Raw genomic sequence first — 12,641 nt, 5'->3', positions numbered from 1 at the left:
CCGAAATTCAGCCACGGTGCAGAATTATAGCCACTACAAGAAGTCCCACTATCAGCTTTCCTCAGAACGCGCTGTTTCTGTGTCTGTAGCTTTAAATGCTAATGAGCAGGAGAGGGGCGGCAACATGCGCTAATGTTTACAACGGATGTATCGCAATGGCTCGTAGCCCCCGTTGCTGTAAGATGCCTCGAATTTAGCCATTCTCATCTGATCACCCTGGTTTGCAGAGGTGCACACTCAGTCATTTCAATGTGGAGAAAGGCGGATATCGCACACGCCATAACACCAACAGCAGAACGGTTATCCAAATAACAAAGAAGTGTACAACACTCGCGTTACAGCGTTTGAATTCACACACACACTTAATGCCATCTACCTTTACATTAGCGACAGTAACTCAGCTGGCTCGTAGCCCCGTTGCTGTAAGATGCTTCGAATTTGCCCATTCTCATCTGATCACCCTGGTTTGCAGAGGTGCACACTCATAATAATTTCAATGTGGAGAAAGGCGGATATCGCGCACGCCATAACACCAACAGCAGAACGGTTATCCAAATAACAAAGAAGTGTACAACACTCGCGTTACAGCGTTTGAATTCACACACACACTTAATGCCATCTACCTTTACATTAGCGACAGTAACTCAGCTGGCTCGTAGCCCCGTTGCAGTAAGATGCTTCGAATTTGCCCATTCTCATCTTATCACCCTGGTTTGCAGAGGTGCACACTCATAATAATTTCAATGAGGGGAAAGGCGGATATTGCGCACGCCCATAACACCAACAGCATAACGGTTATCCAAATAACAAAGAAGTGTAGGCCTACAACACTGGCGTTACAGCGTTTGTATTCACACATACACTTGATGCCATTTGCATTTATCTTTACGTTAGCAACAGTAACTCAGCTGTTGGCTGCAGAGCTAATGTTACAGCCACATTCTAAGGGTAGCAAGCTGGGTAACCGTATACAGTAAAGCAACAAAATGATATAGCTTTAGTTAACTTACTTGTCCAAGGTTTGTAGCTTGACCAAGGAGATTTAGTAATGATCCAGAATTTAATTTCAGCAAGGCCAGCTTTGTGTTGGCTCAAGTTGAGGAAACAGTAGGGGAGAGCGGGGGCGAAAGTAACACGGGACGAAAGTAACAAAGCGATTTTCTCAGAGCCCTGACTTCATTTGCTTTCCAAGTTATGACAGTATCTTCAGCATGCAACCATTGATGGAACTGCCAAATTTCACGTGATTTCGTCATCGTTTGCCACTGTTAGGTGCGGAAAGCTCTTTTCGAGTGCGCAAAGTAAATAACTGAGGCATTTTTCAGTATAAAAGTAAATCTGGTTTAAATATCAGGAGTTCCTGTTGGGACGAAAGTAACACTTGTTACTTTTGTCCCGCCGCCAATGCAATAGTATGTGGTGAATTTCTGTTTGTGGAAAGCATTTATTAAAACATGTATATGTCATATTATATCAACAGAATATGCCAAGACTGAGGGTCAGAAAGACAGACAGAGGTTTTTTTTTTCAAAACTAATGGACAAAATATGTTTGCAGTTACATATTAATAAGGTCATAGTCAGGTATATGTAATAAAAACCAGTGTAACACAAAAAATCTAGCTTGTATCGTTGTGTTACTTTTGACCCACCCCTGTGTTACTTTCGTCCCAACTGATGGGGTCGAAAGTAACAATGTGCAACTTTTGTTCAAAATGAAATTATACTGACGTTGTTTGACATTTGTACAAAATACCATCTGGTATAGACAGACCACACTTATAAGTTATAGACCCAAGCAAAAATATATCTATATCTAAAACATTCTCTTTTAAAATTAAGTTTTTCTGAAAAATTGTACTTTCGCCCCCGCTCCGTGGCTGAAATGTTTGGCGCAGACATGCAAAACTTTGGGAAGTTGTGTTGGCGCTTTTCCAGCGAAAATAAAATTTAGATATTAGTTGTGCAGAGGCTCGGATGAAGGAATTAAGTAAATAATTGTGCTTGCATTTGTATATCCAAGCACTGAGCAACTGTTGTGCTTCGTTTGTTTGCTCGCCATAATGTCTCTCCGGGAAAAACCGATATCGCACTAGCGATTGCACGGTGGTAGCTCAGTTTCTCATGGGCGGGCCAGATGATCTGGGCGGGCAAAGCAGAGAGATGGGAGGTAACCTTTCTCGTATCTACGTCACTTGGAGGAGATTAAACAGAGTGTTTGAGCCTTCATTTTGTCAAAGGCGGAGAAGAACACCCAGGGCTTTGTTTAGACCTATCGAAAATTCTAGCCACTGGGGGACCAAAGGCAGGTTAGGGGAACTCATATTAATGTTAAATAACCTCATAAAATGAGGCCATGAGAAACTGAGCTACCACGTGCAAGGGCGAGTGCGATATCTGTTTTTCCTGGAGATACATCATGGCGAGCAAACAAACGAAGCATAACAGTTGCTCAGTGCTTGGATGTACAAATGCATGCACAAATCTTTTTTTAGTTCCTTCATCCGAGCCTCTGCACAACCCGTATCTAAATTGTATTTTCGCTGGAAATGCGCCGACACAACTTCCCAAGTGTTGTATGTCTGCGCCAAACATTTTAGCCACTACTGTTTCCTCAACTTGAGCCAACACAAATCTGGCCTTGCTGAAATTAAATTCTGAATCATTACTAAATCTCCTTGGTCAAGCTAGGAACCTTGGACAAGTAAGTAACTAACGCGATCATTTTGTTGCTTTACTGTATATGGTTACCTAGCTTGCTACCCTTAGAATGTGGCTGTAACATTAGCTCTGCAGCTAACAGCTGAGTTACTGTTGCTAACGTAAAGATAAATGGCATCAAGTGTGTGTGTGAATACAAACGCTGTAACGCGAGTCTTGTACTCTTCTTTGTTATTTGGATAACCGTTCTGCTGTTGTTGTTATGGCGTGCGCGATATCCGCCTTTCTCCACATTGAAATGACTGAGTGTGCACCTCTGCAAACCAGGGTGATCAGATGAGAATGGTTAAATTCGAGGCATCTTACAGAACGGGGGCTACGAGCCATTGCAATACATCCGTTGTAAACATTAGCGCATGTTGCCGCCCCTCTGCCTCCTCATTAGCATTTAAATCTACAGACACAGAAACAGCGCGTTCTGAGGAAAGCTGATTGTGGGACTACTTGTAGCGGCTATAATTTTGCACCATGGCTGAATTTTGGGAAAGAGACTTAAGATACAGTAGCCTATTAGGGGACCACTAAGGCCTATATAAAAGCATCAAAAAACAGCATGTCATGTCACCTTTAAAAGTTACATGTGATACACACAGGCAAACGCACACCCCAGGTTTACATAGAAAGTACACACATACTTACCTTTAACAATCATAGAATTGACTAAACAAGAACGTTTTAATATAGTTTTAAATGTCGAAACAGTATCAGCCTCCTTAATTGAGACAGGTAATTTGTTCCAGCGAAGAGGTGCTCTATATGAAAACGCCCTACCTCCAGCTGTTTTTTTCTTAATTTGGGGTATTACCAGATAGCCAGCATCTTGAGATCTTAGAGTCCTTGCGGGGAAATAGGGTGCAAGGAGACCGGAGAGGTACAGTGGTGCCAATCCTGCAGAGATTTGTAAGTTAGTAGTAAAACTTTGAAATCAGCTCTGGCTTGGATAGGGAGCCAGTGTAAAGAGATAAGAGTATATGTTAAATGATCAAACTTTCTTGTTTTAGTCAATAGTCTAGCAGCAGCATTTTGCACCTGCTGTACATTTTTAATGTCGGTAATCGGGAGGCCAGATAACAACACATTGCAGTAGTCCAATCGAGATGTAACAAAAGCATGTATTCGTTTTTCAGCATCACCCTTTGAGAGGAATTTTCGTATTTCAGCAATATTACGTAAACCTAGCTGTTATGATAAGCAACATCATGGGGATATATTAACAACACTGTCAAATTCAGGATAAGTGTCTATATAATCTAAATAGTAAACCATGTAATTGGCCAGAGTCGGATATGTTCACTGGCATCACCTCAATTTAAAAAGGTGTCGATCACATCATCCTAGGCACGGACGGGGTTCGAACCCGCGATCTTCGGTTTACGAGACCGACGCCTTACCACTTGGCCACCGCGCCTGGTGATATGGCATTTGTCAATAATAGCTATAAGAAGTATTCTAAACTATTTGCAGTATGTCTTTACATTTAGTAGTACACTTTACTCATCATGCTCACATTTCAGTTAGAACAAAAACTGAAGAGTAGCCTGACCTTTGTTAATGTCCAATGTCAATTTGCAGCATAGACAATGCCAGCGGTATGTACATTGTAATTTAAGTTAGGAAGTTGATCGTTTCTTGCACAAGGGTATCATATAAAACTGGACGTTATAAATATATCAAGCAATACATTATTATGTATTTGATAGGTGCTGTGATGTGACCATCCCCCGACACCCGGATGTAGCAAGCTAGGATACATAGCTAAATTGATGAGTAAGCTGAGCTCCTCTCATTTAGTAGGCTATTTCAGTTTCGTTTAATAATGATAGGTAAGTAAAAGCCTAAGGATGTGATTTCTATTATATCCAGACAGACATGCAAATGTATTAATAGTCGCTTGGGCCGTTGTGCAATAAGCTATTTTGGTAAGTCAAGTCAATTGATCAAGATAACTTGGCTATAACAGCTAGCATGTTTTACAGCAAATATTTAGCCGTCAGGACAGTTTTCTAAAAGATTATACAGATTAGGCATTTATATTTCGTCATTGATAGGCTTATGCACTTGTAATTAGCAAGAAATTTGCAGATACATATAAGTCACATTTGGGATTTTAGTTCTGTAAAAAAAACGCTGTACACCTTCCATGTTAATGTGCGTTATTGTGAGGGTTGTACTAGGGTGACCAGACGTCCGGATTTCGTCCGGACAGTCCGGTTCTCCAGCCCGTTGTCCGGACCGCTGTTGCGTGTCTTCCTTTTCGCCCCTTTGTCCTCCTAGTATTTGACCCTTCCTGCCCACCGTTGCAATGTACCACTCGCGTATGCTTTCAGATGCCGAAAAGAAAGAACTCTTTCAAACCTACGTGGAGTTCAACTCCACTTTGCCTCTAGGGTTAGAGAGCAGCAAAGATCAATTTCATCAGAGAATGTTTAATATACAGAGAACCATAGACATAATAAAGAGTAGACGCCGCATTGGCTGCTGGGGACGAGAATGCGGCCGCCATCTTGGAAAGGTCAAATTCCCAGTTGCGTAGCAGCAGAATAAACAAGATGCCGCAACACAGTGCAGCATATTCATGCTCTAATCGGCGAACCATCTTAAATAGGGCTCAGGGGATTACTTTTCACAAGTAATATTTACCATTACAGTACTATTTGTTGCATTTTGTTAATAGAATCTTACCAACGTTGATAAATTTTGAGCAAGAATTTTTGATATTACTGTAGGCCTATACTGAAATTGTAGCCAGACACATAATTCTTTGCTCAAATAACTCACGTCACTCCCACAAACAAATTCGTACTTTGAGCTTAAATTGTCATGAGTATCTGGCAGTTTTCAGAAATAATCGGCAATTGGACGGCAAAGATATTGACGCGGGAACCATGGGCATTTTAATGCCCATATTTGAATGGTCCGGCAGGAAAGGGTTTAAAGGAAAGGCCCACTATGAATATTAAAATACGCCGAAACATGTGGCCTGTATCATGGCTACATATATGACCGTTGCAGCAAAAAAAGCTGTGTGAAAATCCGTTTGGTATTCAGTGCGGTATGATTAATTAAATGCGCTGACAGCTCATTACCCCAACCAAACAGATTACACTGAGTGGAGCGATCGGACCTTTCCAATATGGCGGCCCCACGTCTCGTCAGCGCCAGTAGGCAGTAGTGTTCGATGCGGCGTCTATTCTTTATTATGTCTATGGAGAGAACTGCCACTCTCGGGAAACTTCCGGGTTCTGAACTAGTTGAAGTTCCATGTGAGGGCGCTAACGAGCGAGTGCAGAATGAATGGAGGTCTATGGAGCGGTACCCCTCAAAATCCACTTTTCTCAGGATATCATTTTTTGTCTAGTAATTTGAATTCTGAATTCGAAAGGGGAGGCAAAAAAAATACACACTGCTGGCTGTTGGATTGTTTCAAAGTCGCCTTTCTGCTCTAAAAAGCTTTTGAAAATGTCATTGACGTCATACACATCGTACGACCAGAGCTACTGCTTGACGGCAAACTCTGGTCACTTACTTTTTTCTCTCAGGGCATCGACAACACAGCTGACAGGTTAGGCTGTCCCCGTCAATACACATGCTAGAAAGAGTTTTGGCTTGCTAATGTTGTTGCTAATGTTGCTTATGCTCCGACATTCTGATTCGCTTCGGATGCCATCAAGCGGGAGGTCCGGTCGTATCAGTCCTTCACTAAGCAATCAGCATTCATTAGCAGAATGCTAGCATATTATGGGCAACAACGATCACCATGTAAGAAATCAAAATGACGTACTCGTTCATTCAAATTTCGACCTATAATCCACGTTGAACATGCACAAACTACAATCAAATCTGAGATTTTTCAACGACAATCAGGCAAAAGAGACAAATTTAACCGTTTAGTTCCATAGACTCCAATTCAACATGCACTCACGAGCGAGCACCCCCAGTGGAACTCTGGTGGAACTGCAGCCAAATTCGGTACAATGGGGCTTAATAGCGAGTGGCAAGGCTCTCCTTAAACAGGCTCTGATATCATGCAAGCCCCCACCCCTCGGCTTGAGGCAACAGCCCCGGTGGATGTAGGTGGTATTGTATTTACGGTTAGGTTCCCGTGTCTTCCGGTCGTTTTTATTTTATTAACTCCAGTCAACATTTACAAAACTATCTCCCCCAATAATTTTTGTTTGATTCTCGAACCTGGCTCATACTACTAGCTTTTTCAGAGATGTTTTTTTTTTAGTTTATTCCCGTTATTTTAAAACACATTTGATTCTTCGTAAAAACGTTCATGACATGATGGCAAATATATTATGTTAAGCGTGAGCTTAACAATAGTTAGGGGCAATTGACTGTTTTTTGGGGGTATTTCACACTGTTCCTTAAGGTCTCCGAATAGGGTATGTAACATTGGTTGGGTTGAAAATGGCCCGGGTGCTGTTCTATGCCCTCTGACAGATCCTCTGAAATGTTCCCGGGAAAAAACACTAGCTTTTCTCCTTTTATGGTATGCTCATTAATATTTAGATAAGCTGCGCGCTGATTGGTTGGTTATCAACGAGTGAAGCTGGGAGCAAAAACGCAACACGGCCAACAGCAGCACTCGCTGAAACACCGAAGTTGGAGACTTGAAATAAAAACGCGCAAATAAATCTATTGTGTCTACACAACACTGTTTTCAACAGATTGACTATATATCATTTGAAATGATAACATTACTTGTTTCCACTTCTGTTGTTGAAGCAAACTGGATTGACTTAGGTGGGTAGAACGTTAGGCTACAGCTTAACAACCAAACCATATCGTGATTCTACTCGGCTTCAGTTAGCTAGCTAGGCTAGCTCTAGATATCTTGCTGTAAAATAACATGACAAAGATCTGGACAAACATGCATCATGAATTGTAGATTTTTTATTACACAGGTTATTTATTTGAATGAAACACAGTCAGGAACATGAATCAACGTTAGCCCCATTGCCAATGAACTAGGCTAAATTATCACACATTCTACCTATGCTCTTGCGTTAACTAGCAAGCTAAACTTGTTTACATGCCTACAGTCTAGGTGTTACTAGTAACAGTTACTAGCAATGCTAACGTATCCTGTATCTAGAACCTGCCTTTCTCCAGTTCTTTCAAATAGATTATCTAGACAGGCGTTAGCAATAAGCCAGACTGCTGTTCGTTTTCTGGCTATTTTTCGGAAGCTTCCCTTCTAATGCCGACAACAGCTAGTCTAGCTAGAGTCATTTGATGTGTGTAGAAATGTATTTAGCATTCTACCTATGCTATATACAGGACACGTTAGCATTGCTAATAACTGTTAGCACAACATCATACTGTCCTTATAGCTTGAGGTTGCAATGAGCATACGGTCGGAACAGCACCTCTTTCCAGGTTCAGCTTCCTAGCAAATCCTGCTTGAAATTGTCCAAGGTTGTCAAAACTGTCTTGGGTGAAATGTTCAGAGCAAATGAATGATTGAGTGTCAAACTTCGCCGGGATCTTCTCATAGACAACAGCAGCCATGCCTGTTGAATGTTTGGCTCCTTGGGAAGACTGTGAGTGTTAGCCTTCCCTGTACAGCCTGGAACACAGCATTTACGACCGTGGTCCATTTTCAATATCCTTATTATAATTCAAAACGTTCTTCTTTGTAATTCCTTCTAAGTAGCCTACACAGAGCAGCGCGCAGCTAAACTAGTATCGGAGATAGACGCTACCTCGGGCTGGTCTGGATGTAAATTCTGGGGCATGACAAAGATACAGACCAGAGCCAATAATAGAGCGATCACCGGTCCTACGTAGGACCGGTAGCTTTGTTGAAAAGCTAGCGTTTTACAGCCAAATTCTTTCTTTTTGAGATTTGAAAAGGAAAGAGGTGTCAATGGACTTTGATATTCACGGTATGTTCAGTTTACCCACCGAACTGTCGTTATTCAACTATGACAAGGTAAAATCGGTTTTGCAGTCAATTGCCCCTTTAAGCTCAATAGCAATAATTCACATTGGCCGATAGCCGATTTACATTGAGCTGAATGAGCCGTAGACTTATATTGAATGAGCACAGGGAGAAATGGCTTGAGTTGCCTGCCTTGTTGTAGCAAGTTTAGCAAATCTTTGTCACACATACATGAAATGTTGTTAATATAGTTTATTCCCGTTATTTTAAAACACATTTGATTCTTTGTAAAAATGTTCATGACATTATGGCAAATATATTATGTTAAGCGCGAGCATAGATTGTTGACATATCTATCTGGAGCAAAGACGAAGATTAATACTTTAACAGTTAACCACAATAGGAAATGATAAATATTTAAATAATATTAGTCTTGCCTTCAGAAGCTTTTGTTAAACACACCCATTATTCTTTTTTGATCATGTCATCAAACCAGACTGTTTTTCGGGACAATGAAGGTCCTCAGTGACTATGTTTCACCCCCACTTACATCTGATGGAAACGTCTTGTAGCCTATATGGTTCTATGAATATGCCCCTTTCAAAGGCAAATGTTCAATAAAGTATATTTTAGACACACTTCTCAAGCCTTTATTTATTACATTATTAACACGTCTTGTTATATCACGTTATATCCATTAATAGACGTTTGGTTTTCTAGGTTGAACATATAAAACACAGGTCACATTTCGACACTGATGTGAAATTGAAGGCAGTGTGAATTTCGTGGCATTTCGTTTGAATATAAAGTTGACAGTAAGCTATGGTAAGTCTGCATTATGGAAGAGTTCGGTTACCAATATAACTATTAAGCTTTCTTTTCCTGGCGAGAATAACTTTTCATGTTAACAGTTTATTTCATCCGATACAATGCGTTTGAAATCATACTCATATCACGAAGAAAAAAAGCAACATATGTGATGAGTTCCATCTAAAATAGTAGGCTACTATATTTAGCCCTATAGCCTATTTCTAAAAAACAATTGAAAGGAATACTATACTGTGACAGAATACATTTCCGTAAAGTTTGCATTATGTGTCTGATTCTTATCGGACTTGTACCCCATTCTGCCCATAGATTCTGCAACTGCAATGCCTTAGCTCACACGCTCGTAACCATATAAATCGATGCTCGCGACTGGTTGTCGCAAAGTATGACGTATACACCTAGTTGCAAGCGTGCACGAGGTCTCGGAGCTAGAGAAAAAAAGAGCCACTGTTTAAAGCTACACCGGAAGACACGGAAGTGGAAAGATGGCCGCGTCCAGTCTCGCGCTCTCGCTTGCCTCACTGCGCCACTAAGCACTTTTCATAGAAATGAATGGGGACGCCATCTTGGAAGACAAAAGTAGCGTACTCTAGTTATATTAACTCTATGATATCATGCCTTCTGTTAGCTTTGTCGCATTGATATAGACGTAAGTAGTAGGGGGAACTGCGCTATGCAACGGCACAAGGATAATGCTAGTTCTGCCGGGCACTCTTTCTAAAATTAAAAAATATTTTTAGCCCCGAAAACAACAACGGCGGATGATAAACCGCAGCTGAGCTGACCAAATTATGTATTTTAATTTCTATTACAATTGAAATAGTTTGGGGAATGGTACTGTCTTATTTTCATATCTCTCTTTCTTTATCTTTTGACTAAACTTGTCTCACCAAAGACAAGACAAAGACAAAGAATTGGGAGGAACGGCCCCCCGATCTGAACCCGAGTGGTGTTTTGTTGTTGGACTTCTGTGCTAGACACGGCTTGTCCATAACGAACACCATGTTCAAGCATAAGGGTGTTCATATGTGCACCTGGCACCAGGACACCCGAGGTCTCAGTTCGATGATCGACTTTGTAGCCGTGTCGTCGGACTTGGGGCCGCATGTCTTGGACACTCGGGTGAAGAGAGGGGCGGAGCTGTCAACTAATCACCACCTGGTGGTGAGTTGGCTTCGATGGTGGGGGAAGACGCCGGTCAGGCCTGGCAGGCCCAAACGTAATGTGAGGGTCTGCTGGGAACGGCTGGCGGAACCCTCTGTCAGAAGGAGCTTCAACTCCCACCTCCGGGAGAGCTTCGATCATGTCTCGGGGGGAGCCGGGGACATTGAGTCCAAATGGGCCATGTTCCGGGCCTCCATTGTTGAAGCGGCTGACCGGAGCTGCGGCCGCAAGGCGGTCGGTGCATGTCGCGGCGGTAACCCTCGGACCCGGTGGTGGACTCCGGAGGTGAGGGATGCCGTCAAGCTGAAGAAGGAGGCCTATCGGACTTTATTGGCTGGTAGGACTCCTGAGGCAGCTGATGTGTACCGGCAGGCCAAGCGGTATGCGGCTTTGGCGGTCGCGGAGGCAAAAACCCGGGCATGGGAGGAGTTCGGCGAGGCCATGGAGAATGACTTCCGAACGGCTTCAAAAAGGTTCTGGACCACCATCCGGCGGCTCAGGAGGGGGAAGCAGTGCTCTGTCAACACTTTATATGGTGGGGATGGTGCGCTGCTGACCTCGACAGGGGACGTCCTGGATTGGTGGAAGGAATACTTTGAAGACCTCCTTAATTCCACCAACACGCTTTCCGACGTGGAGGCAGAGTCTGGGGACATCGGGGGGGGGCCTTCTATCTCTGGGGCTGAGGTCACCGAGGTGGTTAAAAAGCTCTGCGGTGGCGGGGCCCCTGGGGTGGATGAGGTCCGCCCGGAGTTCCTTAAGGCTCTGGATGTTGTAGGGCTGTCTTGGTTGACACGACTCTGCAACATCGCGTGGACATCGGGGACAGTGCCTCTGGACTGGCAGACCGGGTTGGTGGTTCCCCTCTTTAAAAAGGCGGACCGGAGGGTGTGCTCCAACTTTAGGGGGATCACACTCCTCAGCCTCCCTGGGAAAGTCTATTCAGGGGTCCTGGAGAGGAGGGTCCGTCGGATTGTCGAACCTCGGATTCAGGAGGAGCAATGTGGTTTTCGTCCTGGCCGTGGAACAGTGGACCAGCTCTATACCCTCTGCGGAGTCCCGGAGGGTACATGGGAGTTCGCCCAACCAGTCTACACATGTTTTGTGGATTTGGAAAAGGGGTTCGACCGTGTCCCTCGGGGGCTCATGTGGGGGGTGCTCCGAGAGTATGGGGTACCGGATTCCCTGATCGGGGCTGTCCGGTCCCTGTACGACCGGTGCCAGAGTTTGGTCCGCATTGCCGGTAGTAAGTCGAACTTGTTTCCGGTGAGGGTACGACTCCGCCAGGGCTGCCCTATGTCACCGATTCTGTTCATTACCTATATGGACAGAATTTCTAGAAGTAGCCAGGGTGTTGAGGGGGTCCGGTTTTGTGACCTCAGGATCGGGTCGCTGCTTTTTGCAGATTATGTGGTCCTGTTGGCTTCATCGGGCCGCAACCTTCAGCTCTCACTGGAGCGGTTCACAACCAAATGTGAAGCGGCTCGGATGCGAATCAGCACCGGAAGGGGGTGGAGTGCCATCTCCGGGTCGGGGAGGAAATCCTGAACCAAGCGGAGGAGTTAAAGTATCTCGGGGTCTTGTTCACGAGTGAGGGAAGAATGGAGCGCGAGGTCGACAGGCGGATCGGTGCGGCGTCCGCAGTGATGCGGGCTCTGCATCGGTCCGTCGTGGTGAAGAAGGAGCTGAGTCGAAAGGCGAAGCTCTCTATTTACCAGTCAATCTACGTTCCTACCCTCATCTATGGTCACAAACTATGGGTAGTGACCGAAAGAACGAGATTGCGAATACAAGCGGCCGAAATGAGCTTTCTCCGCAGGGTGTCCGGGCTCTCCCTTAGAGATAGGGTGAGAAGCTAGGTCATCCGGGAGGGGCTCAGAGTAGAACCGCTGCTCCTCCGCGTCGAGAGGAGGCTCGGGCATCTGATTAGGATGCCTCCTGGACGCCTCCCTGGTGAGGTGTTCCGGGCATGTCCCACTGGGAAGAGGCCCCGGGGAAGACCCAGGACACGCTGGAGGGACTATGTCTCTCGGCTGGCC

General features: G+C 44.1%; 1 non-coding gene across 1 annotated transcript; it reads right to left on the bottom strand.

Moving 5' to 3' along the window:
• Nucleotides 1–4,056: 4,056 nt before the first annotated feature.
• On the bottom strand, nucleotides 4,057–4,128 carry trnat-cgu (transfer RNA threonine (anticodon CGU)). Its single transcript has one exon. It is a non-coding gene; the product is annotated as a tRNA-Thr (tRNA).
• Between the last annotated feature and the right edge of the window lie 8,513 nt (nucleotides 4,129–12,641).

The sequence above is a fragment of the Hypomesus nipponensis genome, chromosome 17, assembly GCF_054491055.1.
Source record: "Hypomesus nipponensis isolate SF chromosome 17, ASM5449105v1, whole genome shotgun sequence".
Lineage (NCBI taxonomy): Eukaryota > Metazoa > Chordata > Actinopteri > Osmeriformes > Osmeridae > Hypomesus > Hypomesus nipponensis.
Note: the sequence above shows the minus strand (reverse complement) of the source record. Positions and strands in the feature narration are given on the sequence as shown.